The 18,003-nt window shown below is 34.8% G+C and overlaps 1 long non-coding RNA gene across 1 annotated transcript; it reads right to left on the reverse strand.

Moving 5' to 3' along the window:
* Positions 1 to 1,409: 1,409 nt before the first annotated feature.
* Positions 1,410 to 4,842, reverse strand: LOC109544386. Its single transcript, XR_002172571.2, has 3 exons — positions 4,663 to 4,842; positions 1,914 to 2,115; positions 1,410 to 1,719 (listed from the first exon to the last, which is right to left on the reverse strand). It is a non-coding gene; the product is annotated as an uncharacterized LOC109544386 (long non-coding RNA).
* Between the last annotated feature and the right edge of the window lie 13,161 nt (positions 4,843 to 18,003).

Genomic DNA, 18,003 nt, shown 5'->3' on the forward strand with positions numbered 1-18,003 from the left:
AACCAATAAAAGTTATTCAACTATTTTTACGGTGTAACCGAATCTTCTAATCATTTGTACTATAAGAAGACCCAATGACATAATTTTTGTTTAAACACTAATCTGATAACCAAAATCTCAATGCAGGCAAGTTTAATTGTTTCTGTAATTTTGAATCGCGATTATTCGAAAACCTCTGAACAAAAAGCAATAAAGTGGTAACCAATGTAAGGAGAATTGAACGCCTTTTAAAACGGTAGTTTTCAATTTGGGACTGAAGTTTTCAAATTGACACCCGGTATATCCACACTTATATGTATTTGTACGTGTATATTTTAGACGATTGCGGCTGGATAGATCCCTGATTTTAGATGGTTCATTTCAACGCAGTAGTAAACTGAATTGGTCCCCTGGCAGTTGTAGTCTAATGTGAGGTCTGATGCCACCATCAAGTATATTGCCATCTTCTCAAACAGACCGCCAGCCTTTGTTAAACATGGCTCTTTGTATGCGGCATTGCTTTATCTGAATTCGAATTAATAAATTCTTGCGCAGTTGTTTTTTAGTAATCACGACTGCAAAAAAATTGTGTATTGATTTATGTATAAAATGCAGCACTCATTTTTCAGAAACAACATCTATGGACAATAGTTATTACAGTTTAAAGCCAATAATAACTTTAGTGACCATAATATTTGAATTAAATGTTATTAGGGAGCGATTCCGCTCAGCTTCTTTGTTATGGCATAATCCGAGCTATACAAAGCCCGTCAGCTGCGTCACATTTTAATACACGTAAAATTAAAATTAGGCCTTCATTTGCATCGTGTAATGGGGAAAAACCTCAAACTTTGGGCTGCCACGGGATGTCTTCTCTACTGAACGCTTTAAGCCAGAAATTCTCGGTTGTGCGACAGCCAGTCCGAATAAAGCTGGAATAATATGTAGGAAATATTATGCCACGAACGTACAAAAGCTCTGATAAAAAGGCAAAGCTTTAAGGAATATTTAAAGTTATAACGCGCACTGCACGTACACGTGGGGACATATGGGTTGAAATTAATTAAGTGCTGAAATACATGAGCGACTGCCTAATTAATTAAGCATTTATGACACGACTAACGTTGCTTTTTCACCAGTTCACAGACATTACCTGTAGACTTATTGGAACCAAAAACATATTTAGTAATTACAAAATACATAAAATTTATAAATAATTTAAAAATAGGGCGTAMAGGTTGCGATTAAATGACTTGCCGAAAACAATTATTAACGTGAAGRAGCAGATATGTATATAATGTAGGATAATAATAATAATRTAGGATACAAAATGGTGAAAACTGAATTTATATCGCAATTCAACTTAAAGTGTGTGGTACAAATTGGCGTAGTTTCTCTGAATTGTTTTTGGAAATACACAGAAAACACAGTTTAATTCTCATGTTTTCAGATTTTTATTTGTTTGCTGATTATCAGAGTACATAGGATATGGTTATTTATGGATTGGCTATCCATGTAATTCAGACACATAAATGCAAAATTGTGTTGTTTCGTAGTTCAAACTATGATTTCAAATATCCCCTTCGAAACCTGATGGTGTTAAATAGTACCATCTACAAGGTACTTCTGATCTTCAAACCGAGAGAGTATGCGATCAGGAAATGTACATATCATGCAGCACTGTCGACTTTGCCGAGATTTGTTTGAAATGGTTGAGTTTTGCAACCAATCAGGTCATCTCTAAAATTAAATTACTAATATATTATTAATATTTAATAAAAGAAGAAAAATAAATATATATCTCTCAAGAGGCCAGCCACTCGTGCTTTCAAAATATTTTCCAGAACGCCGTAAACAGCCTACACACGCAACACTTCAAGTCGTAAATAATAACTTTTGAATCATAACATTTTAATGGACGAGAATGTACTTACGTTCAATTTTTAATTTAAAATTTACTTAATTAACTSCTGTTCAATTTGTACCGGTGTTCGGTAAATCAGCTTTAATGTGTCCTCGTGTCATGTGTATCTTATATGCATGGTAAGCCCGCAGCGCTTCTGCGTGGGATTCATTTTTGATTTCGTACTTTTTGTCTTGCTAGTGCACTTGACTTCAATAATGTGACAGAATATTCTAAAAAAAGTCCAGACAAACACTCAGTTATACACCAGCAGTTTAGTCACAAAATGGGCGGTCTTGGACAATGATATAGACGCTATGAGAGATAATGGTGATTTGTAAAAAATTGCAAACTGGTCGAGTTGTACACTACACAGGTGGGTTTATCTAATTGATTACTGCTTACCAATCGGCGTTGTCCAAACAACATAAACGTATTTAAATTAAGCAGAAATATTGAAACAATTAATACCTACTGAATTTATGGGCACTATTTGACATTAAAAAAATGTTAATTGAGTCCAGAAAGAACATTTTTTGTAATCAGATAAAAATGTAAACTATAAACACCAACATGTTACATATATTAATTAATAAAAGATTTTACGCCGAAAGAATTTCACTCTTGTTAATTTAACTTAAGCTAAATATTTTTAGCTTTGCCTTTTTTTAAGTTACCGTCATTCATACATAGGTACATATATACCCAACATTTCCAAATAAAGTAGGCTGACGAAAAAGTCAACATGCTAATATATTTATAAAGAGCTTCAAACCGTCAAAGACCAGATATCGTCTTTTACTTTCTGGATGTATGTCTTTGTATATATCGCGTATAGACGGATGCCCTACAGCTGTTAACACACAAAAGTCTGTACGAAATAATACAGTTATATCTGCTCCCTACGAAAGCAAACACACGGATCTGTCGATCTCGCATCTTTATGTTTACCAGCTTATTACTACGTGTTAAGACACCGAATGATGATGGTTGCTGACGTTAAAGAAGGGCTGTGAAGCTGGAGGAGCGGCTATAATATTACTAGAGATTATACAACACAGTAAAATGTATATTTCCAGGGGTGCTTCAATAATTAAACTTTTAACAATATTAACTTGAGTCAACTCTGTAACGGGAACCTTTCGTATAAAACTGTAGATGAACGTGTGGTTTTTACCACTTTGTGATGTACTAACTTGTAGTCTATGTAATACATTTGGATTCAAACAGGCAGCCTCAATATGCTATTAAGGAGATGCCTAAGTATTAAAATTGTAATTAGTCTAAATCTATTAAGTAACCGCATATTCTTGTATTTGTGATTCGGATAAATTTGTTGTGTAAGTCAATTTAAATTTACGGTACCTTGACAGCATTAAAAACTTTATTATCTTGATAGGTGGTTCAAACCATGGCACATACGGACAATTTCTAGACTGGAAATGAAGCATCATTGTGTTTTTTATTATTTGGTCTCCAACAGAATTTATGCCGAGATATTTAAAAAAATGTTTTTCTCTGAGAACTGCCTTAGAAAAGTTGGGTTTAGAAAACAATATTAGCAATGCTTTTAATTTAAGCTCTAAAACTTAAAGCATTGACAGGTTACATCTTCAGTTTTCGACCAAGCGCCTCAATTTATTGCGACATGCTTAAGCGCACCAGTTCTTATAATGAAATGCTTGTTTTTGTTCATTCCTTGTTCAGGCCTGGAAGTGATCAAAACGTATCTAAGCGTATAGCTAGTCAATATATACAGGGTGTCGCAATAAGGATGGTAAGCGGCTGTATCTTGAAAGTATGTATTGTAGAGTGATCGGATGAAAAAAAAAATCGATAACAAACCTGAAGAAAATAATTTGTTGGAAATAATTTCGAAATTTCTTAGATGACGACTAGATGTCGTAATTGCAAACGGTATTTTAAAAAGTCGACTTTATACAGAAATTGTTCCGATAAGTGAAACATTTAGTAAGTTTAGTCAAAAGACTATAAGAAAACTGTACTACTTTCCTTATGAACTTTTTTCCTAACTTGTCAAATAAAGGGCGGGGGGAGAGTCAAACCGCTTAAATCAAAGAAACCTGTAACTCCGAAACAGCTCGACCAATTTCAAATTTTTTGCTATCAATTGAATGAGCAATAAAAACTTACTAGATATTTCACTTATCGGGACAATTTCTGTATAAAATCGACTTTTCAAAATACCGTTTGCAATTAGGCCATCTAGTGGTCATCTGAGAAATTTCAAAATAATTTCCAGCAAATAATTTTCTTCAAGTTTGTTATCAAAATTCTTTCCGATCACTCTACAACACATACTGTCCACGATACCACCGCTTACCATCCTTATTGCGACACCCTGTATAAATCTTAAATATTTTTTCACTAGACACTTTGTGTTACACACAAAATTTTACTTGAACACCTCAAAAAAAGCTTTAGGCTTTTAAGCCTTTGCCACATGGCAAAGTGGCAAAGCCAATTGTGTGTTTTAATTTTGAATGATTCTTTCAGCATTGGTGTTAACTCGGTAATCAGCAAATATTTTCTTTGTTTGATTCCAATTTTGATTTATTTTTCTTGTGTGTAATTGTTATTTTATTTTTTCTTTCCTGGGTTTCGGTCAAAATGTGAAAAAAAATATTGATATCGTTTATTTCATATTAGGTTTCGGCAAGACAACAGCGCCATCATCAGATTAAAATTGAAAACAAACTAGAAACAGCAATTCATAATAAAAATATTGTTTGGGAGACCAAACCATTTAAAAAACTTACCCCATATTTGGGAAAAATTGGATTCTTTATAGGCTTGGCTGTCTTCAAAACATCATATTTGCTTGAATTATTATCTACATTTGCGAGAACAGTATGTATGTAATGAGATAAGCGGAAATTATTTTAATTTTTCGCTAGTGTACACTAGTGTTTGGCAAATGTTGCTAAGGTTATCGGTATATGATCTGAAATTTACTGCTTTTGCATGTTTGTTTCCTTAACTAATATATCCGCCTTGTAAAAATAGAAATTATATAACATTTTGTGTGCATGTTGTGTTAATGCTGTTTTATTTTCATCAGTATTTATCAGACTATATTTATACCACACGCCCTATATACAGGGTCGGCCAACGAAAAGGTCGCACTCCTATTTATAACTCTCCTGACAGACTTAACTTTAATTTTTAGGGGGTCATTTTGCTGTCTATCATTACATTATACAGGGTGTTTCATAAACAAGACACTACCCCACACTTTTGATTTTCAAACGGAAACCTACTAGTTTTATGTCATTTTTCGATCCTGCCAAAAGTTTCTAGTAAATTTGGTATAGCATGGCTTATACCCTTCTTCAACCGTTTCAATTTTATTTGCGTTTGTTGTTGAGATATTGAGCCGTTTGAAAGTATCGCAGATTGCCGTTTCTATGGCTACCTCTGACAGATTAGGAAAAGCCACGAGTCGCCGTCAAGTGTCACTGTGGGCTTAAACTTTTTTTTAACTTAACTTGCACATCTTTTATTATAATGAAATTCTCCATTCGATGAAGAGTAGAAATAATAAAAATTTATTTTGAAAATTAAAGTTCGGCCAGGGTTTCCGCCCGTTTATTTAATGAGGTACATCCAGACAGAACTATTAATGATAAGTATGTGGGAAGATTAACCAAGAAGTTGGAAGATTCTTTTGCACCATCCAATTCAAACGGTGAGAATCAATGCCATTGAAACGGCGGTTTTGGGACACGTAGCACTTGACCATATCCATAGTACTCGCTAACTGGCTACGTCTTCCGGAGTTTATCGCACGTGAATATGAAGAATATTGAAAAGTCATAAATTTCATCTTTACAAACTAAAACTTGTACATGAATTCAATGAATATGATTATGATAGAAGATCCAAACTTTTTGATTAATCTTCCCACATACTTATCGCTAATAGTTCTGTCTGGATGTATCATTTTTATTATTTTTACTCTTGCTCGAATGTAAAATTTCATTATAATGAAAGATGTGCAAGTTAAGTTGAAAACAAGTTTAAGCCCACAGTGACACTTGACAGCAACTCCTTGTTTTTCCTAATCTGTCAGAGGTAGCCATAGAAACGGCAATCTGCGATACTTTCGAACGGCTCAATTTCTCAATCATTGAACAACAAACGCAATGAAATTGAAACGGTTGAAGATGGGTATAGGACATGCTATACGAAATTTACTACAAACTTTTAGCTGGATCAAAAAATTACAAAAAGTAGTAGGTTTCCATTTAAAAATTAAAAGTGTGACGTAGTATCTTGTTTATGAAACACCCTGTATATAATGTAAGGATAGTCAGTCGACCTTTTCGTTGGCCCACCCTGTATGTATTATACCATTCCACACAATTCACTCTGTATACGGTATTTGGTACATCCATTCTATCAGTCTTAGGTTTTAGTTTTGTGAAACATTCAGTTATAAGTTGTTTTTGGTTTTTTCGGTAATTATAATGTTGTGTGGTTTTAGTATTTTTGTTAAATTTTTATTGATTTCTGGAACATATGGTAGTGATATTTATGTATTGTTTCTTTCGTCCTCATTATTAATATGTTTAGTGGAGTTATAGATTTTGTTAATTCTTCGTCTTATTATTGACTCAGTAAATTTTTTTGGGTAGTTATTAATAAGTTTTCTGACTGAACCCCAAGAAGTAAAAAATATAATAACAATTTGATTTCAATTTTTGCGTTACCTTTGACGATTTGGTTTAGCTCATAGTGACATAGTATACGCAACGCAAGTATACACGAAATATGAATTTTGCTAGCCTTTTAAAAAGCACGGAAACTTGCTGTTCACTCTGTCTGATAGAACATCACAATGCGAATTTCTGCGATCCATAAAAGAGTTACAAATGATTCGAATCAGTTAAATCTTGGCTTAGCTTCACCGATCCATTACTCTTCAAACATTCATAATTTACGTTGTGTTACGGTTCTGCTTTATACTCAAAGGTTATCGCCGACAGGGGGAAGAGAAGCAAGTCTTAATTAGGATCCGTGTATGCGGGATAAGAAGCATCAAGAGCAGGTTTGTTTTAATAAGTGCTACTGAAACGAATTGACACTCTGGATGCCGTACAACGAAAGCGCGGATTAACTCAATATTTACTGATGAAAATTGACTGGCATAGAACGATCCCAAAGTAGAGGCTTTTTCCTGAGATTAGAAATATTGCAGCTTTACTTTACGTGCGTGAGGAATAGCGCCAAAGTTTAATAAGATGTTAGCAAACGCGTCAAGAAATGGCAAGCTTAATGGAGGCCAGAGTTCCGTTCAAAATAAACTTTTTTTGAATGGTGATCTATTTTTTTGGGGCCTTACGTCACTGATTAATAATGTAATTTTGATACATGACGCAAAAGTACTTTAAATTAATAAATTAAAGAAATAAATTTAAAACTCATTTTTGGATTAGTTAATTCTCAATTAGTCTCGAATTAGATCTAAGTTTCAGTTTGGAAGTGAATTTGCCGGTAAGTTTTAATGCTACTGGTGTGATCAAAATTGATGTGAGATCGATTAACTCAACTTAAATCAGCACAGTCGATATAAATTAAAAAAAAACTCAGTTGTTTTGCACTATTAAAGTATAGCACTCATTGTCATTTAGTTCACTGGGGTAGAAAAATGGGACACCATTCAACTCCTCTTATTTATTTTCTGTCCATTCAGTTTGGAATCCCAACCGGTTAAGCTGACAACATATAAAATATAATTACGCAAATGTTGCAGAGGAGAAAATATGTCAGCGCTGTAGTAAGAATATACGGGTACAAAGCGAATTATTTAATTGCGACAGTTGTTCTTTTACGCTAACGTTCACACTCCCCAATTTATCCCTTCAGCTTGTGTTTTATTCACGTCAATTGGCACTATTAGTTGATCCCAGTTTCTTTATGCAATTAAATCGTGAAGTCGAGTACAAATCGCGGCAAAACCAGAAAATAAATTTAGCTGATGAGGGCTATTCATAAAGCCCTAGTCATAGAGTAATAGTACTTTCACAGTGGAGCATAAACTCGAAAAGGTCTCAATTGTAACGCAAGCGTGTGAAAACGTACAAGCAAAGGAAGGAATAATTGCACCAAAAATTCTGTATTATTCAACGTAACAAAGTGGCTCACCGCAGTTTTTGCTTTGCGATGTAGATCGTTTCTCATATACCAGTATTAGTATGAATCTACGTCCGGACTTAAAAATATTTTTCGAGAAAACACTGCGAATAATTTGAATTAGTTTGGGTAGTGTATGGTGTAAATCGGCTAAGAAGAATGATTTCAATAATAAATAAAATGTACATTCAAGCAAGGAATTTAAAAAGCAATTGTCATATTTCAAACATACAGTTTATTTATCTGGTTAAATACATTGAAATATTTTACTAACTGCAATAACTATTATGACCGTGAAGCTAGAGAAAAATTTGCTTAGTTTTGCTTAGTCCATCCTGACAGCTTTACAGATTGACAGATTATACTCGATCCTGTCACTTAATGAACCATTATTAACACTTGCTCTCGGAAAACCTCGTCATATTACGTTATATGCAATATTTTTTCCTGGAGAGTCTCGGGGGTGTTTGCACCGTATTAATTGATAATTTTCAAGAGTTCTTGATTAGTAAAAACTACAGAGGTCTTTTATTCGTTTATTCACATATAGTCTGTCCGCTATAACTTTGATCGCACGTCATCAGTTGTCTGTCGAGCGTTGTTGCCATAGCCGCTAGAAATTCTCGAAGCTGTATTAATTTATCTCAATGCTGTCTCGCTTTTGCTGATTATTCTTTACGGAATAACGGTTTATTTGAAAAGCACAAATATACCGTCAACGCAAAAGTCATGGACAAGTACATGATAAATGGAACAAGCAAACGTGATTTTCACCAACCTAATAATTTTAAAGATGAACATAAATAATCAACATCGCTTTAAATTAGGTAGGTTGCTAAAGTTTTTTGGTATTTTATGATTGCTTGAGGCACTCCAATGCTCAAAACACAACAAAAAAGATTCCACTTATCACTAAAGAGCGGAAAAAAATACATTTGTTGAAAAAGAGTTGTTGAAGTTGTTGAGGATTTGATAGACCCGACTTATACTGCTCTTCTTAAAACCAAATAACTTTTAAAAAATAAGGAATTAAAAAAACATTTTAAATTTATAAAAGCAAATTATTATTTTATTACCAATAGTTTAAGAAAATTGGCGAATACGTGTCTTTCTTCAGAAGCATCGATTACTTGACTAAATAATCTCGAACTGGAATGCAAGAAAGTTAAAGGAACAATTGGTGCAATTTGAGTTTGAGCAAATTTGAGTCAGTGTCCAAAAATAATACAGGTTTCCGACTCGTTAAAAGTGTATGGATACTTTTGTTGGTAATTTTGACACTGAAATAAACATCCCAAATTTACCAATAGCCGTTATTTCAAAACTTCGATATCCATCTCTAACTTCGTAACATACATCGTAAAATATATCATAAACTATAAGTGATAAATTAACGAAACTACGATGGCCTAATCTCGCAATTCGAAGGCCAATTCAGCTATCTTAAATAAATTAGGGGTATGCATTTAAAATAAGACAGAAAGTTAGGCAAGAGTGCCAAATGTATTTTACATGGTTTTGGCCATACTGGTTACCACCGGAAAGAAAATTTGAAGTTTCCACAACTGTAAGATGGAAAACTTCTAATGCACGGTCTACGTAATTCACCCTGTATACCGGCTGAGAAGGCTGAATTAAACATTTTGTACATTATATCCTTCGGCGACTCAGTATATATAACTGCTCGGTATGTAATAGCGTACTTCTCGACCTAGTTATATATTATTCGATATTTAAAAATTTCGGAAGTGAAAAGTTGCAGTTGAATTGCCTTCTGAGGCAAATTTAGCCGTCCTGTAATATTTCTAAATCAGAATTAAACATTTATTGTACAAGGATCAATACTTAATTCCTTCAAAATCTATTAACCTAACTGGAATATAATGCATCGGTCTAGAGCTACTTAGAACTTTGACCAGAGTCGACTTTCCTGAAAAGCTAACTTGATATTTATGTGTATTCATATCGCCTCGGGGACACGCCATTACTAAATCAACATGAAAGGATCTGCATATGTGTCCGGTCAACCGAATCGCATCTCATGTATCTTTAATACCGTCTGGAGAGGTCCGACGGTCGCTCTTTTGTGGCTTCTTGGCAAGTTTGGTCTGAGATTATGTACATTTAATCAGTAATTTGTCGAATGAAGATTTCAGCATCCGAGTCGGAAATATTTATGATGCCGAGGGCAGCTACAGTTTGTCAAAGCGCATGGTCGCTTTCCAAAGACTCCTGATTTAGGGATATTTATATAGAATTCCTGATACAAAATCTTTACGTAATTTAAAGTTTTGGCGAACATTTACGATAGTATAGATAAATTCAGTTTTGCTTAAACCGAGGCAGTAGATGTGATCAGGTGAGCTTAAGTTTTCAAGTGTTCGCTTTCCTTTTTAACACTGTTTTTAAATATGTTTTAATCTGTTTTATGTTCAAATTTCACCGTCCAAATTGAAGTGTCGAATTATTCGAAAAGAAGCAACTATTTCTTATAAAGCCTAAGTAAAAGTTGACAGAAGTTAAATATCGGGCATCACCTAATGAATTGAATTCAACGAGAGAGTTACGTGCTGAAATAAGGATATGGAACTAAAGTCGTCCTTAATGGGGAGCAGTAATTGGTGTCGCATTGTGAGAAGACACGCAGCGCTGGTTTCTAAATGTATGGACACTCCTACCTTTTCGAGAAAATCGCCGGGAGTGACGTTGAATTTAACATTACAGAAACGTGATTTGGGTTTACGATTAATATGCGTTAATTTTTATCAATTTCCTTCTACGACAATTTAAATTAAGCAAATGCTTTCATTTCTGTCTACAACATGTTAGGAAATTTGGTTTTATTCAACTAGGTACGAACTTCGCTTTACCTACAACATCGTTTAGTTAGAATCTTATTTTAATCAAATAGAATCCCTTTTATTAAGCAATACTGTAAGAAAATCCGATAAAAATAAGAAGAACGAAGTTTCAGTCATAAAATAATGATTTTTGTTGTGCTCTGATGGACTGGAAGTGAAAATTAAATGGCAAATCCTTCCTACAATTGACGGAGTTGAGTAAGCTAAATACGAGGTTAAGCATGTGATCCAGCAATAAAGTCTGTGATTATTGTACGTTGTAAGGTTAAGTTTTATGGTTGACCAGTATTTCTCTGGAATGGCTATGTATGACCAACAAATAATAGAAACACTAGAAAACATCGAGCAATCAACTCCAATAATGGAGCAGTGGACCCGGACATTTTTTTACAAATAAAAGATCGTGGAAGGGGTTTGAGTATTCTTCATGTTAACATAAGAGGTATTAAAACAAATCTTGATAATTCCATTCATAATATATATTGATTGGTGATCTAAATATAAATATTTTAGCAGAGACTGATAACCATGTAAACATATATCTGACGACTCTGTCCACACAGGGTTTTGAAACAATGTTTAAGGAAATATCACGCCCAGAGAGTGGAACTTGTATATAAATATCACTGCTTTGTTAGGAAAAAAGATCTAAACTAATCAAATAATAAACATTCAACCATATATAATTAACCATGACTTAACAGACCGATTACCTATTTTATTGAATGTTTCCGCACCCCAAAACTTAAATCAAAACCATACAGAACTTAAAAAGATTAATTATAAAATAAATTTTAATGTACTGCAAGAATTAGCTGAACAAACAGATTGGAATGCCAAATTGAAGGAACAAAATCCAGAAATTGATACAAACGCTTTAAGAGATAAATCAAATGTAATAATTGAAAATTCAAGAATGCCTGTAAATGTAACAACAAGATTTAATAAAATCAAGCCCTGGATTACAAATGGAATCCTAACATCAATAAAAAATAGGGATAAATTGAAAAAAAAATGGTTCTAAACCCTTGTCTTCAAAAAATTTCTAAATATAAAGAATATCGCAATAAACTAAATAAAATAATATCAAAAACAAAAAAAGAATTTTACGGGAAAAAATAGAAAGCTGCAAAAACGAAATCAAAAAATCTATCAAATTGTGTCTAATGCAACAAATGAGACCACAAGGAAATCTTGGCCACCATCAGAAATTCAATCGACAAATGCGAATATTGTGGCTGATTATAGATATTGCAAATTTTTTTAATTGTTCATGAACGTCTGCTACAACTATCTAAATAGGACTAAAAAATCAATTAATTTTGGTGATCGGCAGACGTTCTATCTGTTTAAAATAGACGGTAAAACGAGGAAGAGCTATAGAGACAGGAAACACTTGACACACTATAGGTATACATAATGTAAGCCAACGCGCGTATGTTCTAACTGAACTAATCCAAGGCTAAAAAAATTTAACTAAATTGAGAAAATTTAATCATAAAGAAATCAAAGGGTATATGAAGGGAAAAGATCCATTTGGATGTGTGGTAAACACAATTAATCATAGAAATAATATAGAGAATTGAAAATAAGCCCTAATAAATTCGTTTTACATATTTTGCAACTATAAGCTGAAAAGAGATTCGTATCGTCTTAACATCAAGAATGCGTTGCGTGATAGAAAATAAGAGAGACATAAATAAGATTTTCAAAGTTTGAAATACATTTTTTCTGCAAATTTATGAACGATCCGCATTTTTTTGCACTTAAACTGCTATAGTGTGTATAATTGTATGTGTACTTTAATTGGAAATTTAAAAGAAGGCGAAACTCGAACAGTTATTTAGTACATGAGCACCCTTAACCTAGTATTTGCAGTATCTGCAGCTTCTCCCTTGATAATTTGTTGATTCATTGTTAGCAGCGTTATAATATAAACTGCACCGAACACAATAATATTACACATCAATAATTGATAAATCAAAATCACTGTCAGTTTAGTAACGCAATGCGTGTTTGCAAAGTTTATCAGATCTACAGATGCACCAGCACTAAGAGGAAAATGTCGAATTCAAAATGCATATGTGGGTCCCAAGCCTCAGGCGCGAAGATGCCGGAGTGGGGGCGCCGTGACCGAGAAAAATCTGTTCAACCTCCCATAAAAAGTTATCACTTCAAAAATCGATCTGACCTATTTCAAATAAATTATGTAGCAAACCAATCAATGTTTTTAAAACCAGTTACTTCTGCTGAAATAATTGGATAAACAGGTAGTCTAAAAGCTAAATGTGCTTCAGGTATTGATGATATTTCAACTCAAATTATTAAAAAGTTACATATCTATAACCTTAAACCACTAAAACATATAATTAACCTATTATATAAATCTGGTATTGTTCCTAGTAAATGTAAAGCATCTATAATAACACCAACCTATAAATCAGGGAGCAAGTTGTTGGCGAGTAATTACAGGCCGATAAGTGTCATTTCTAACTTAAGTAAAATTTTTGAGAAATTAAAAAAAAAATTCCAGAAAAATAAAATTATTAATGTTAACCAGTACGGCTTCAAAGGAGTGGGCACGTCGGATGCCATACATTCTCTGATAAAACAAATAACTGAAAACCTAGACAACGGAAATTTTTGTTCAACTATATTCCTAGATCTAGCGAATGCCTTTGACGTGTCTCATGATATCCTACTTGATGTTTTGGAAAGGTATGGTGTCAAGGGAATAGTGCAGGATCTTTTTCGTTGTTATTTGTCGAAGCGTATACAATATGTAAAAATTGGCAGTACACTAAGCGATCCTAAAATGGTTCAAACTGGAGTACCACAAGGCACTGTTCTTGGGCAATTCCTTTTTAATGTTTACTTAAACTCAATCTTCCAGTTGGGTAATAATGGCTCCATAATTGCATATGCTGATGACTCTGCATTGTGTTTTAACGGCAAAAGTTGGGATGAGGTAAGCAAAAAATGATAGTAACATTGAACAGAGTAAAAACCTTCTTTGATACATTTAGATTATCCCTAAATATTGATAAAACTAATTATATGGCCTTCTCAATCACTGAAGCAAGAAAACCAAATTTTGACTGTTTAGAAATAGACTTTTTGAAAAGCCATTTAAAGAAGTTCATATTACCAAATGCCTAGGAATAATGATAGATAATCACCTAAAATGGGAGGCACACATATCTTACCTTTGCAGAAAAACTAGATCCCTCATATTTAATTTATTTTATTATTATTTAATCTGGGTCCCAAATTATATAATAATATAGCTTTGAATATTAGAATTGTATCATCACTTAGATTATTTAAAATGAAATGTAAAGATTATATTTATAAAAATACTGATTCGTTTCTTAAATATTTTTAACTCATGTAAATCCGCAGATCCAACTTTGTTAACTCTAATTTAATATCTCTTCAGTCAAATATTCCCTCAGAAACTCTAAAATGTTATTTTCTTTTTGTACAATCATGCACATACAGGTGGACACACCTAGGTGCTACGTGTTACACATTTTTAGATTGATTAGCTTTTGGGATAAGATTGGTTATTGGATAGACTGTTGTTAATGTATCAATTGTAAACTCGTCATTTGAATAAACTTGAAATTTGAATTAAAAATACCAGTCGTTGGCTCCAGATGGTCACAAAATATTGTACATAATGGAGATATTTGGTTGACATTTTAAAAAATTAATACAAAAATTCAGTAACTGTGTTTGGTATATTTTGTATACCATTGTTGGCAGCCTTTGTAACACTGACAGCGTTGTGATATCCGCTTGTGTGATATCAGAAGGAAAAACCATTGTTGATATGCGAAAATATTATAGAATTAAGAACGTGCATAATTGCATATGGCGATGAATGTTGGACTGTGGCTTAATTTATTTTTTCCGTGGCGTTTTCTAAGTTGATGGGCCTGCGATTAGATCTTTTAGTTGAAAAAAGTATGAAAAGTGATATACAATACATAGATAAACATAAACATACATAGGTAAATAAAAAATATGTGAGTAAATGTAAAAATTTGCCATCAATAAACTTTTTTGGACTTTTTTGAACCTTTCTGTTTGTTGGCCCGAAGGCTGGAGGAATACAAAATTTTCACGAAGATACCCAGTGTTTTAAGACCTGGGTATTGTTGGCATCTTACCAGCCAAAAAACCCCCATATTTGTATTATTGTATTACGAGTTTTCGGAAGCCATCATTTAAAACTTGTAGTCCTCTCTAAGACATAGTCAGCTGCAAAATCAGTATGCCATAGCATCGCATTATCTCCATGCTAGTTGCTTGCTAGCGTTGGCATCTGATTAATATAACGCCATAAAACGTATACATGCACTGCTACGTACTACAAACACAATAACGTTATTAGCACACTTACAGCTTATGCCGTTTGCTAAATGTTGCCCCTTAGTGGGCCAGTTGGTGTTCGGGCCTTTTTTTCTGGGCCCCAGATTTTCAGGTGTGTACTTCACTTCGTTTCGCAGTTCTTCGTCCGCTGCCGCTTTTCGTGTGAGAAACTCTCTTAGTGGCTTCTACTGCAGGGACCTGTAGATTTGAGAATTCCCAACAAACCAGAGCGCATATATGGGCTTCCAGAGAAGTTTGTTTTATGTGGCCTGAAGTCTATTCAGGTGACACTCGGCTGCATATCACGCAGTGGGGGCATACGCCAGTGTCGGTCTGATTATGGTCTTGATGAGTGGCTTGTTCCTAATACTCATCTGGCTTCCTCTATTGAGGAGTGGGTACAATTTGGCAGTTGTTTCCCTACACTTGTGGGTGTTTTAGTCTGTTTCTTCCAGGTCAGCTGCTTATCTAGAAGAACACCAAGATATTTAATAGAACATTCCCATTCGATGTTTGCTCCCGCGATGGTGATTTGGCCATCGACCTTATTCTGTTTCCTGCCAACAAGTACGGCCTGGCTCTTCTCTGCATTTATATTCCTCTTCTACTTGATGAACCACTGATGTAGTTCGTCTATTGAAATTTAAGGCGGGAGCTATTGCCTGATGCAGTCCTTGTGAAATGAGGATTACAGAAGGTCGGTATCATATGCAACGAGCACCAGGGTTGTATTGGCAGATCTTGGGATGTCGCTTGTGAGGATAGCAGTGGGGACCGCACTGCTCCTTCTACAAATACAACTGCCTATTATCTGGCACAGTTTCCTGTTAATACCTGTTTCTATCATCTTGTCGATAAGACTGTCTCTCCACACTCTGTGAGACGCTCTTTCGACACCCAGTGTGAGGATTCCAGTCATTAGGTACTGATTCATTTCTTTGGTGTTAATTTCTACTATGCTAAGCAGTTGGAGTTACTTGGAATTCTTTTCTCGAAAACAAAATTCTTGTTGAGTGTTTCCCCATGCTTGAGCAAATGCATTAATCAAGTTAGTTACAGTTACCAGTCCTTTTCTAGGCAGGTTCTTCAACATTTTGTTGGTGGTTTATCACAAACGAGACTCCGGGGGGCTTTCTTAGCTTTTGTTCTTCTTGTCGTGGCTGCAACTTCTGCTGGCGCAGTTGGAGGGATGTGGCTGTCTAGATTTTAACTCCGAAGCATCCTTACTGTCCTTCCGCCAGTTGCTTCTTGGCTTAAGTCGTCGTATGTGTGGTTGTTTACCCTGGTTGCCCCCCTCCCGCAAACACCTAAGTTTTGCCGCCATCTCTAAATATCAGGCCTTGAGTTCTGTGGAGAGCTAGAATCTTGCTCCCTTCTCTTCTTAGGGCCTTTTGCATGCATCCATAAGCTTGCAACACGACAAATTTCACAGACTGAGAAAAATAAACATTAACGTTAATGAAAACTATTTAATTAATAACATGAAAGTATGATTACAATGATTTGCTATTCAATTAATGACAATGATTTATGATGACCATGATAGAAATTTAATAAATAGAAAAAAAGATTTTCAACAAATACCAGCTACACGTCTTTAAAATCGCCTGCACCTCGTGATACCGATTGCCGCTCCACGTGCTCACTCCAATCTCATCCAGACTGTCCCTGGCTATCCAAATTACCAGCAGCGTGATTCTAAATCCTCAGTCGAGAACCAGGAGGCAGCTGATGGCCCTCAGAACGGATTAAAAGCAGGCGGGTAAAATCGACAAAATACTACAAGGAGATGACGGACTCGGTGGTCAAATTGGTCTCGGCGACGGTTGACCTGGGGAATGACGATCGACTGGTCACTAAAATTCTGGTACTTGATTCCCCTTCGCTGCTTGCGTTAATCCAATTAATGAATGAAATGCAAATGAAGTGAAAGTCTGAATGTCTATACAGTACAAAATCCGACACCTCGTATTGCCGATTTCCGCTCCACATGCTCATTACAGACTGTCCCTGGCTATCCATTTCACCAATATCGTGGTTCAAAATCCTCAGTCGAGAACCAGGAGGCAGCTATATGTGCGGATTCCAAGCAGGCGGGTGAAATCTAAAACAGACTGCAGGAAAATAGTGGGCCCGGTGGTCAAATTGGCGTTGGTGGAACTGGGAAGGATGACTGACTGTACTCGACTCTCGTTCGTACTTGATTTTTCTTCGCTGGGTCACCTTGCTGGATTAATTTTTCGTCCCTTCCCTTTACAAACACCACGTTGCCAGATACAACCATGATAATGACTGCTGATATTTGGAAGCGAGATACAAATCTAAATTAAAGTTACAATAAGGTTAAACATACAATCTAGGTTAAAGACAAAAGATGACTACAATTATAACTTACAACCACCTACATTTGCCAACGGTTTAGCAGACAGTTAACTTACTAACTAAAATTCATTTCAAACCGTCACATGCGTTGGTCCACAGGATTCAGCTCTCTCAAACGGTTTTCACATTTCCGGTTCTTATGGTTCAGTAAGGCTTCTTTCAGCAATTGCCCTTATCGCCCAAGGGAGACCTATACAGACCGACTCAAAATTGACGTCACTCTTCTGAGGTGTTGTCTGTGAATGTTTTTGGAGTAGACAAAATAGAGTAAAAATAGGAATTCTCATCAAAAACTGAGATTTTTGCAAAAGCCAGATCAGAAGAACGGCAACTGGTTTTAAGGTT

This window comes from Dendroctonus ponderosae, unplaced genomic scaffold, assembly GCF_020466585.1.
Source record: "Dendroctonus ponderosae isolate FM_Combo_2020 unplaced genomic scaffold, Dpon_F_20191213v2 Dpon_F_20191213_5, whole genome shotgun sequence".
Lineage (NCBI taxonomy): Eukaryota > Metazoa > Arthropoda > Insecta > Coleoptera > Curculionidae > Dendroctonus > Dendroctonus ponderosae.